Here is a 10,921-nt window from a genome sequence, read left to right as displayed (position 1 = left end):
TTATCCGCCGTTCTGGTGGAAGGTATTTATTGATGCCAGCGCAATGGGAGTAAATGTCAAGGTCTGCTTCCAAGAAATGTTCGAGGTTGGTGGAGCTTAATCAACATTTAGATATTGTGATGGAAACAGGGAGACGGTTGAGCTTGAGAATGAGGAAAATTGCTTTCAAGGCTGGTCAACTGTGTCCTGCTGCATGAAGGGAAGCTGGAAACTCACTTCGTCATGCAATGAAAAGTTAGAAGTACATGTGTCACCGGTAAGAAAAGACACCGATGAACATTTGTAGAAAGGCATAAACTCTCAATCTCTTCCAAAAATCTAAACAGATCATTCCCTGCAGAATTGCAGTGGATTAAAACAAAGAATATTGCTGCTTTCTCTAATGCTAATAGTGGCCTGAACAAGCAGCAGCCATTCTTAATTCTGATCAAAACATTGCTACAATTTTGAAGTTGGTTTTGTGCTTTCCACATATGAATAGGAGCTGTTGCATATGAACCCAGACCTTCTTGATGAGACATAGGAACTTTTGCACACCACCACAAGAGCGTTTAGTAACGTTCCTGTTGTTGTTAGCTCTTTGTGGGTGAGAATCAGCTACCGACGAATTTCGCCTCAGGGAAAGAAGAGTGGGCTAAAAGCCGGGAGTGTACACAATTTACAGAAGTGCTTTCATTTCAGAGAAGTGAGGGGAAACAATGTCTGATCATTGTGGACAGTGGATTGCTCCGATAAATGTTTGCCTCTAACGCGGATCTCGCCGGTCACAATGCTCCATTCAGTCTCTCAGAGATCAACAAAGGCTGTGTTGTCTCACCGCAAAGACTGGAAAATATCGAATATCTCATTGAATGTTTGAATGTTCCATTCACAGGCTGCACACAGCGGAACATCCAAATCTCAGTTGTTCCACAGTACAGATATGTATTACTGTTGACAGAACACTTTGCACACTGCTGAGTCTTCATAAATTGGTTATTTCACAGTACTGTCAATATTGTTTTACCGAAGACAACACGACTGAGTATCCAAATATCAGCCATCCCACACAGTAACCATTGTACTGTTACAGACAACCCAGCAGCTGAATGCTGCTGAAAACTCAAATATGAGTTATCCAACACTGTCTCCAATGTGTCAGACGGTCTTTTTGTGTGTGAGTTTAGAATGTGTTTCAGCATGTGTTTGCATCTTACTCTGTGTGTTTATTTATAACACCTGTGTGGGAATGCGTGAGAGTGTTTGCGTGTGCCTATGTGTTTCTTTCTGGTCGTTTAATTGATATTTATGTGCCTATGTAAGTCTATGTTACTTTTTGTGCAACACTGAATCTGTATGCCTTTGTGTTTGTGAGTATGAAATTCTGTGTGTCTGTGTGTGTGTGTTTGAGCGCATGTGTATGACTGGCTGAGTGAGTCTTCGTGTGTTACGGCACATTTGAGATTTCGTTTATGTAAATGTATGAAGGTCATGTCTCGTCAACTTCATAGAATTACTTGAGGAAGTGACAAAGTTGATTGATGACTGAAGGGCTGTAGTTGTCTTATACATGGATTTTAGTAGGGTATTTGATAAGGTTCCATGGTACGCTGATGGAGAAGGTGAAGTCACATCGGGTCCATGGTGGACTCGCTAGACTGATAAAAAACTGGCTGGCAACAGGGGACAGAGAGTAGTAGTAGGAGAGAGTTTCTCAAAATGAATACCAGTGATCATTGGTGTTCCACAGGGATCACTGATGGGACCACTGTTGTTTGTGATATACATAAATGACCTTGAGGAGTGTATAGGTGGTCTGATTAGCAAGTCTGTAGATGACACTAAGATTGGTGGAATAGAAGATAGTGAAGAACATAGTCAGATTGTAGATTAGGCGGAGACATGGCAGGTGGAGATCAGTCGGGGCAAATGCGAGCTGATGCACTTTGGCTGATCCAATTCAAGAGTTAACTGTACAGTAAATGGAAAAGCCCCGGAGAAGATTGATGAACAGAGAGATCTGGGTGTTCAGTTCCTTTGTTCCCTGAATGTGGCAATGCAGGTCAATAGAGTGGTCAAGAAGGCATACGGCATGCTTTCCTTCATTGGATGTGGTATTGAGTACAAGAGTTGGCAGGTCATGTTACAGTTGTATCAAACTTTGGTTCGGGCACATTTGGAATACTGCGCCCAGTTCTGGTCGCCACGTTCCCAAAAGGATGTGGATACTTTATAGATGCGGTTCACTGGAATGTTGCCTGGTATGGAAGACGCTAGCCATGAAGAGAGGTTGAGTAGATTAAAATTATCTTCATTAGAAAGACGATGGTTGAGGGGGGATCGATTTGAGGTCTAGAATGTCATGAGAAGTATTGACAGGGTGGATAACAAGAAGCATTTTTTCCCCACAGTGGGGCATTCAACTACTAGGGATCACGAGTTGAAAGTAAGCAGGGAAATGATTAGGGGAGATATGGATGGAATTTTTTAACGCAGAGTGTGGTGGGTGCTTGGGACGTATTGTCAGTGGAGGTGACAGAGGCGGATACGATAGCGTCATTTAAGATGCATCTAGACAGCTACTTGGATAGGCAATGAGGAAAGGGATACCTACCCTTAGAAAATAGGTGACAGGTTTAAATAGAGGATATGGATCGGAGAAGGCTTAGAGGGCCGAAAGGCTGTAATTTTCTTTGTTCTTTGTTCTTGTCATTGCACATTAGTGTGTGTGTATATTTGTGCATGTGATTGTGTGTGGTCATGTGTTTTTGTGTGTGAATGTCTCTATGTGCACGTCAGTGTGTCTTTGAGTGTTTGTTTGTGTGTGTGTGTGAGAGACTCTGTACCTGTGAGAGTCTGAGTGTGTTCCTGCTTGAATCATAAGCGAAATGGCCCCTTCACATACGCATTATGCATTCTGTCCATGTTGTGGATTTTGCAATTATTAATCACAGGATCGTCTGCGTTATCATTTCAGGAGCTTTCATCCTGTAGATAGCTTCGATTGCAGCAGAAAATCAGGGAAGCATGAGAACCATTCTGTTCTTAGTTCTTGAGCTCTTGATGATGATGCAGCCCGGCACTGTCGATGAAGGAGTAACATTAATTATTGCCTCTCCAAGTGAGTCCATATCTCCTCAAGTAACCGTTCTAAACTTTCAGAAGGGCGGATTGACGTCATTTATTCTTCTGAAGACCAAGTTCCATTCTGTTAGCTTTCGGCTGACAAGTACCTCAAATCATCATTTGAAATGAATAGTAAGCGATCTTGGGACGCAGCCGTCGCTGGCAAAGTCAACTTTTATTGACATACCTTATTGCCCATTGGCATTTAGGAGTGAAACACATTACTTTGAGTCTGCAGTCAGACATAAATCAGACTAGGTAAGGGTAAAGGTAAACCTTTGCTTACGGACATTAGTCAAGTACATATTCCTTTCCTTCATTAGGCCATTTGAATATGATTCAAATTTTACCATTTGCGAAGGTGGGATTCAATGGAAGCTCCTCAGAACATGAGCTGGGTCGTCCTGGATGGCGAGTCCATTGATAGTTCCAAAAGTCCACAATCGTGTCACCATGTGTTTGGTGAAGAGTTGCGGATATTTTCCATGAGTGAACAACCCCAATTCAGATCTTAAATGTTTTGTGAATATTTTTTCCCTTCATAATAAATAAACAGTATATTGTCTCCATTAAAACACACCATGTCACCACCTGTACTTATTCGCATCATAGCTGCAATCGACAGATTTACCCCCCTGGGGATATCCTCTTTTCATTATATACAGTTTGCTCATCAGTAGCTCAGACAACATTTGTCTCTACAGTTCATGGATAACTCTCCTGAGATTATGTGAAAGTTGCAGCCAATGACTGTGGCGCTCAATGAACTCCTTGCCTTTGTTTTCCAGTTAAATCCATTGGCTTCCAAAAGAGCCAGAGGGATGTGCAGAATTATAGGATGTCACGCTGGTGAATTGGAGTTCTGGAAGTTCTTTTCTATTGCTGCATACGTTATACCCATTGAACTGTGAAAGACTAAATGTGTGCCACAGCTAGGAGCATCTCAGGGCATGCATGAAGTTAACTGCAGTTTCTGCAGTCTGGGTCTCTATTGATATTGCACATCCTCATGAGCCCTTACCCACTGGTTTTGAATTGTGAATAAATCTGTTCACTACATTGTTCATATTCCGTGTTTTCCTTAAATAGTTAATTGATTTCAGATGACAAATGTTGTGCAGCATATTGCAATCAATGCCCATAAGTGGCACAGACCCAATCACCTCTGTCGTCTTTAAACTGACTAGCTTCCTAGAGTCACAGTTTCGAGTCAATGCCCCTCTGCCATGTCTCTGAAGTAGGAATGAGGGGTTAACAGGCAACACCTTCCAAAACCATAATAACTTCCATCCAGAAGGGCAAGGGTGGCAGATACATGCGAATTGATTTGAATTAGATATATTGTCACATGTACGCTCATGAGTTAAAAACTTAAACATTATATTCCTTCTTTCTAAAAAGACTGCAACGACTCAAGGAGTTCAAATCCCCTCCTCCACCCAAATTGCTGAAGGGCAAAAACGAGTCATGGGCGACAAATGCCATCCCAGCCACAGCCACCCACGAACCATGTATGAATAGCAATGAAAGGTTGTTGAAGAGAGCGGAGCTGTGGTTTCAGAGAAGCTGATCTGTGTGATGCCCTTGTGTTAACCCTTGCACTCTGACTGCCTCCCCGTCTTATTGTCCCCACCCACCCCATCACTGAAGGATTTCCCATCTTGTGCCCTGCTCCCCTCTCGAGACCGATTGCATCTTGTAAATAATAGGGACTGCTGCTACTGAGCGGTGGTGGTGAATGGATTGAATATTTTATGGATGTGGTGCCAGCTAAGCATGTTGCTTTGTCCTGGATGGTGTCAAGCTTCCTGAGATTTGTTGATGCCGTACCCATCCAGGCGAGTGGGGTTATTTCATCACACTCCTGACCTACGCAAATAGTGGATAGACGTTGGGGTGTCAGGAGGTGAGTTACTTGCCGCTGTCTCCCTGGTCTCTGACCTGCTCGTGTAGCCACTGTGTTTTGTGATGAATCCAGTTGAGTTTCTGGTCAATGATAACTCCAAGGATGTTGACAATGGGGGTTTTCGTAATAGTAACACTGTTGAAAGTCGCGGAGCGATGGTTAGAGTGTCTCTTATTGTTGATGGTCATTGTCTAGAATTTGTGTGGCGTGAATGTTACTCGCCAATTGCCGGCCCAAGCTTGGATATTGTCCAGATCATGTTGTATTTGAGCACAGACTGCTTCAGTATCTGAGGAGTTGCGTAGCATGCTGAGCATCTTGCAATCATTGGCGAACATACCCACTTCTGACCTCATGACAGGGAGGGTCATTGATGAAGCAGCTGAAAGTGGTTGGGCCTTGGACATTACCCTGAATGAGGAAAATTCAGAATAGACTTTCTTGTGTTGTTGAAGGGGAAGGCAATGGACCTTGTTATTGATAGATTATTAATTAATAAACTATTGTTATTTTCATTTTTATCCAACTGTTATTTATCCATAAAGTCAACAAAACACTCTCAGGTGTTCGATTCTCACCATTCAGATGGTGACATTTGAATTCAATAATTAAACTGAGATTGAGACTCTGCTGTTTATAAATTCCTGCCTCTGGTTTCTCACTTTCTTTCAATCCATTCACTTTATACCAGGAAATAAATACATAAATATTCTCGGCTCCTGGCTCCTGTAGACAAGCAGGAGGCTGGAAAAACACAGCGAGTCAGACATCACCACTAGGCGGAGAAGTTAACGTTTCGGATATAGCCCGTTTTTGAACAGCTCATCTTTGTTTAATTAATGGAGATAAATGTCTTGGTCTGAGTCAGAAGGAACATGCCACTATTTTGCACAAACAGAAATTGTACAAAGGAGCACAGCAAAGTAAGACTTCCCTGAATAACAAATATGGAAGAAGTTCATCTACTTCTGCACATCATCTCTTTTCCTCCACTTTGCCATCTCCTCATTGATGTGATCGGGTCGTGATCCCACACCTTGAGGAACAGGGTGATCAACATGTTCGGATGCTGATCCATTCCCTCTGGAGGACTGTCTCATCAATGAGTTCGGGATATTGATCTATCCACCTGGAGCACCAGGAAGCAGATGCAGGAAAACAGCAGCATGCTACCATGAATTAAGTCAGGCTGGAGCAAATGGAAGCTCCTTTGTCGATTTATAGTGTCCATTCATTCCACCTTTCAATATCTCTTATCGTTGCACTTCTTTTCACACTGCTAACCATAATATCTCCAAATAATAAGGTAAATGATTGTTGATATGGACTTCTGTGCTACCACGTCAGCAACGCATTAGTGCATACTATGAACAGTTGACCTCCCTTAATAAACCCATATTAACAATACTTATCCAATAACCCGAAACAAATCTAAACGTTACACAATCTAGACAATATCTAGGCTTGGCCTAACAAACTGAAAGCAATGTTTGTGCCACATAGCTGCAAATGAATCGTCATCTCGAACAAGGGGGATTGATTTATTATATTTTGCCTTTCAGGGAAATTGCATGATAAAAAAATCAACGTTATTAACAACCTGGCGTTACCTTTGACGAGGAACAGAACAGAAGCAGCGATACGTGTGTCATGTCTGCAAGTCTATACAGAAGTAGGGAATCATGCGTCAAGCAACTCATGCTCCTAAAGACACACAAAAGCCAGGCCACCAACTATAAGGCAAAAGCCAGAAGTGCGCTGTTTGCCTGGATGAACACAGCTCCAAGAATGCTCAGGAAGCATGATACTATCCAGAACAGGCCAAATGATATGTATCACATTAGGGGCATTAATTCCCTACACCAGCCATGCCCACTGTCTTGTAAGAACCCTACAGGTTTTCACTTAAATTTGCAAGTATATTATGTAAAAACGAAACTGGCATGAGGAAGATTATGTAGCAAAATGTGAATAAAAACAATTCGATTGTATATAATAGCAATTTAATTCAATTTAAACAATAATGCATTGCAATATTGATAGCAATGTATTATGCGAAGAGAAGTCAGAAGAAAGAGTGATATTTTATTTTGTTGAAAGGAAGGGACACATGTTGAAAGGTAAGAAATAGCTCTGATGGAACAAACGTCAAGCACACACTGGTCAAGAAAAAAGTGAGCATCATTGAGGCAATGAAGCCAATGGCAGAATAGCAAACGATGTAGGTGAAGATAGAATTGGAGAAGGTCAAAAAAGACACGAAAGGATGTAAACATTATAGCACATTGAAGACGCAGCTGTAATTGTAATATATGAAGAATATTATAGATGTAGCAAAAAGTTCTAGATTGAGTAAGGTATAAGATGGCATGGGCTCCAGGAGTTGGAGAGGGCGGAGAGTTATGAGGGTTTGTGAGTCCGAAATCTGACAATCATTGTGAGTAGGGCAGGAAAAAAAACAAGTCACAGAGACAGATCCTTAGATTTCTGCAGTGTCAAGTTCGCAGTATAGAGATGAGGCTGTGAATATGTGATATTCACTCTGTTCCACAACAGGAGATGAAGGTGAGACTGTAAGTTTATGTGGATGCATGATTGTGATTTTTCTGGGTTTTTTTTGTATGTGTGTCATTATAACAGTGCCCAGCAGAGTGAGATAAAGGAGAGACTGCATGTGTGAGGCATACCAAACAATCCAGCAGATTGCTGAAAGTCACGGTCTCACTGGGTATGCAATGGGTCACGGCACTGTGTTTGACAGTCTGTAGGTAAATCTGTGTCACTCAACGACTTCTAATAATGATAGAGGGATATGCAAGTGATGAAGAAACACAATCATTTAATGGACTTCGATACACTTCACGGGTGATGTTTAATTTTATAACATTCACGTCTCACTGCTCAAGGTTTGTGACTATTTCGATGTTTAATTGCAGGGTTTCGCAGCAGATGGTGAAGTGGCAGTCATTGCCCCGACAATACTAGGCGGCAATGCATGTCCTGCATCACAGACGCAAGCCACAATGCTCACTAGAAAAATGACATGAGCAAACGTTGCCGTTCAATCCAATCTTCTTTCATTTGAGGTTATTACTTCCGGTCTACTCATATTGTCCATCCCATTCTGCAGAAGTGTCCTTTCCTCATTTTGGCGATCCAGAGTTTTGAGGAAAGTATAAAATGATGGAGACGTCATTGTGATGTGCCGAAGGCAACGGACTGACAAAGGGGGAATAGGTAAACGAGAGTTGACACCAGAAGGACCTGAAATCGGTTCAGACGGCACCAGGTGGCCAGGACGGCCTACAATCGCCAGACCCTTCCTGTGAACGAAGGTCAGCGGAGTCCAATAAAGCCTTCTTCTTCCTAAATTTGAACTTTCAAGACTTGTACCAGAATACTTTTTCTCCCACATCATTCTCATTTCTGATCTTGTTCTGATCATTTTTTATCATTTCTCCCACATTATTCTAATCATTTCTGATCCCTTTCACCTTGATTTCCTGCTCGATCTAAGTTTCAGAAATGATTACCTCCTTTACAGCATTCAGACACATCTGTGAATAGTCAAAACAACAGGCATTTTTGGACACCATAAGTTTCGTTCATTAAAAAAAGCCACATGAGAAAAACGAATCTCATCCCCTCAACAAGTCTGCTTCTCAATAATTGACATCCTGTTTATTCTAACAATCCTTAATTGCACTTTACTGCTTTTTACTCTTGACGTTTAAATTCCTCATTACCCAAAAGGAAATTATTACACTTCTTGAACTTACCGAATGACGAGGCTTTAACATCATCTGCACTGTAGAATTTCAGGGATTCAGAACCCTTTGAGATATAACCTCTGTCTTATATGTGCAACCACAAATTCTGCCAATTGCCCCTTCACTCCTAATAATCTGACAAGGGGAAACAACCTTTCTGTATCTACCCCTTATATTTTTGAGCAATTTTGCATTTTAAATCAGGTAACATCCCTTTTTTTTACATTTCAATGAGCTCAGATCCTGTGCTCAACTTCCCTCCATAGCAACTACCAACCAAGTGGAACTTCTTTCGCTTAGGTTCAATGGCAGACTATTTTTCCTGAGTTAAATCTACTTACAGTATTCGACTGATAACCTGACTAGACAGGCTTCATTCCCTGGATGTCACAGCCAGTTTAAAAGATGTGCACAGTATGGTGAATAGTTTCGTTCTAAACAGGATACCAGCAAAGCAGACAGTAATTATAAAGAGACCATTAACAACAGGTAATTGGAACAATTTGAACACAGCTACCAGAGAGGAGCAGCAAGTTTAACAATAGCGTGAAGAGAGGGGATTTCATTCAATCTAAGCACAGTACCTAGATTTAAGCTCCAAACGCGATCATAGCAGGACCCAAAGCTGCAATTGTTTGTAACACTACGCATATTATTTATTAGGCAATCACTAGAAAAGTCCTGATGACAATAATATGCTCTGGCATCGTGAATAAGGCTCTGTTCATAACCACCAACCACATCACACATGGCAGAAATACAACAAGCTCACCCTGTGCAAATGCAATGAGCAGATTGGTTTATGAGAATAGGTTAGAGAGGTTAGGCCTGTATTCCTCAGAGTTTAGGTGGATCAGAGGTGACATAACTAAAACATATAAAATCCTGAGGGGCGGTTTTGGAAAATATGACAGTGGAGTAGGGCTCCTTAGCCGAGGCTCATCCATTCCAATAGGTTTTCTTTTCTTTCTTTCTCTCTTTTATTTTCTTCTGCTCTTTTCATTTACTTACCTACTGTCTTCAGCATGGACGTTATCAGCGAGGGATTCCAGCTTCGACTTGAGTGAGCCCAGAGTGGAACTCGTGGTCTTATTTATATTTCCAGCTAAGCACGACACGTTGCATCAGAATCAGCGGTGGCTACAGGGACAGAGGCGACATCTTCAAGGTAGGTGCAGTGGTGAAAGCTTTTAGCGACTAATTGTGGGTCCAGTGCTAATGGTAGCAAAACGGGAGTGCAATGAGCATCACAGTGACATTGATGGCGTGGGCCGAATGGCATTGGAGTGACTAACATGGGTGACGCTGAGGTGATGGCACAGAAGAATCGGCCCAGCAGAAAAAGATGTCACCACACAAGTGGCAACTTCGATGTTGATTGGGTCCTGTATAGATCGCTGTTTGGCACTATGTGAAGGAGGGACAGCAACAGAGATGTTGTTGATGCTAAGTTGGCTCAAGACTGACTGATTATTTTTATAATAGAGAATAAGATCATACAAACAAGATGTCATTTTCCAATGACTTATCCATTATTTTGATATTTATTTATCCATTGACTTATCCATTATGATTAAATACTTTCAAACATCCATTATCATTGATGTCAGGTGGCTCAATTGTGCAGGTTTAAATCTTGCCTTCATGTTGACTAAACAGGCAAAATGTGCAGCCCTTTTATCCGATGCAATTACCTCTGTAAAATTACTCTAAATACTTTACTCCTATTGAATAATTTTCTCCATACTTGTTTGCAAAAATCTCTACAACATTCATGTCAAAGTTCTAATGTTTGGTGGTGTAAAACTTGTTTGTTTCAAAGGATTTAATATCAATTGCAGTTCATTCACTGGAATTATTGCCTGACAATTTAAAAATAATTGTGGCTCTGGGGGAGGTGTGAGCTGCTTCACCGACTACCGCTGTGTCTGCATGGGTTACCTCTGGGTGGTCTGGTTTCCTCCCACAGTCCAAAGATGTGCAGTGTCGGGGGGATTGGCTGTGCTAAAGTGCCCAGGGATGAGCAGATTAGTGTGGATTAGCCATAGGGAATTGCAGAGCTGTAGGGTAAGCATGTAGGGTATTGGTGGGATGCTGTTCGGAAGGTTGCTGTGAATTTGATGGGCCAAATGGCCTGCAT

The sequence above is a fragment of the Chiloscyllium plagiosum genome, unplaced genomic scaffold (assembly GCF_037043375.1).
Source record: "Chiloscyllium plagiosum isolate Xiang-an unplaced genomic scaffold, Cpla_swu_hap1 HiC_scaffold_49, whole genome shotgun sequence".
In the NCBI taxonomy this organism is placed as follows: Eukaryota; Metazoa; Chordata; class Chondrichthyes; order Orectolobiformes; family Hemiscylliidae; genus Chiloscyllium; species Chiloscyllium plagiosum.
Note: the sequence above shows the minus strand (reverse complement) of the source record.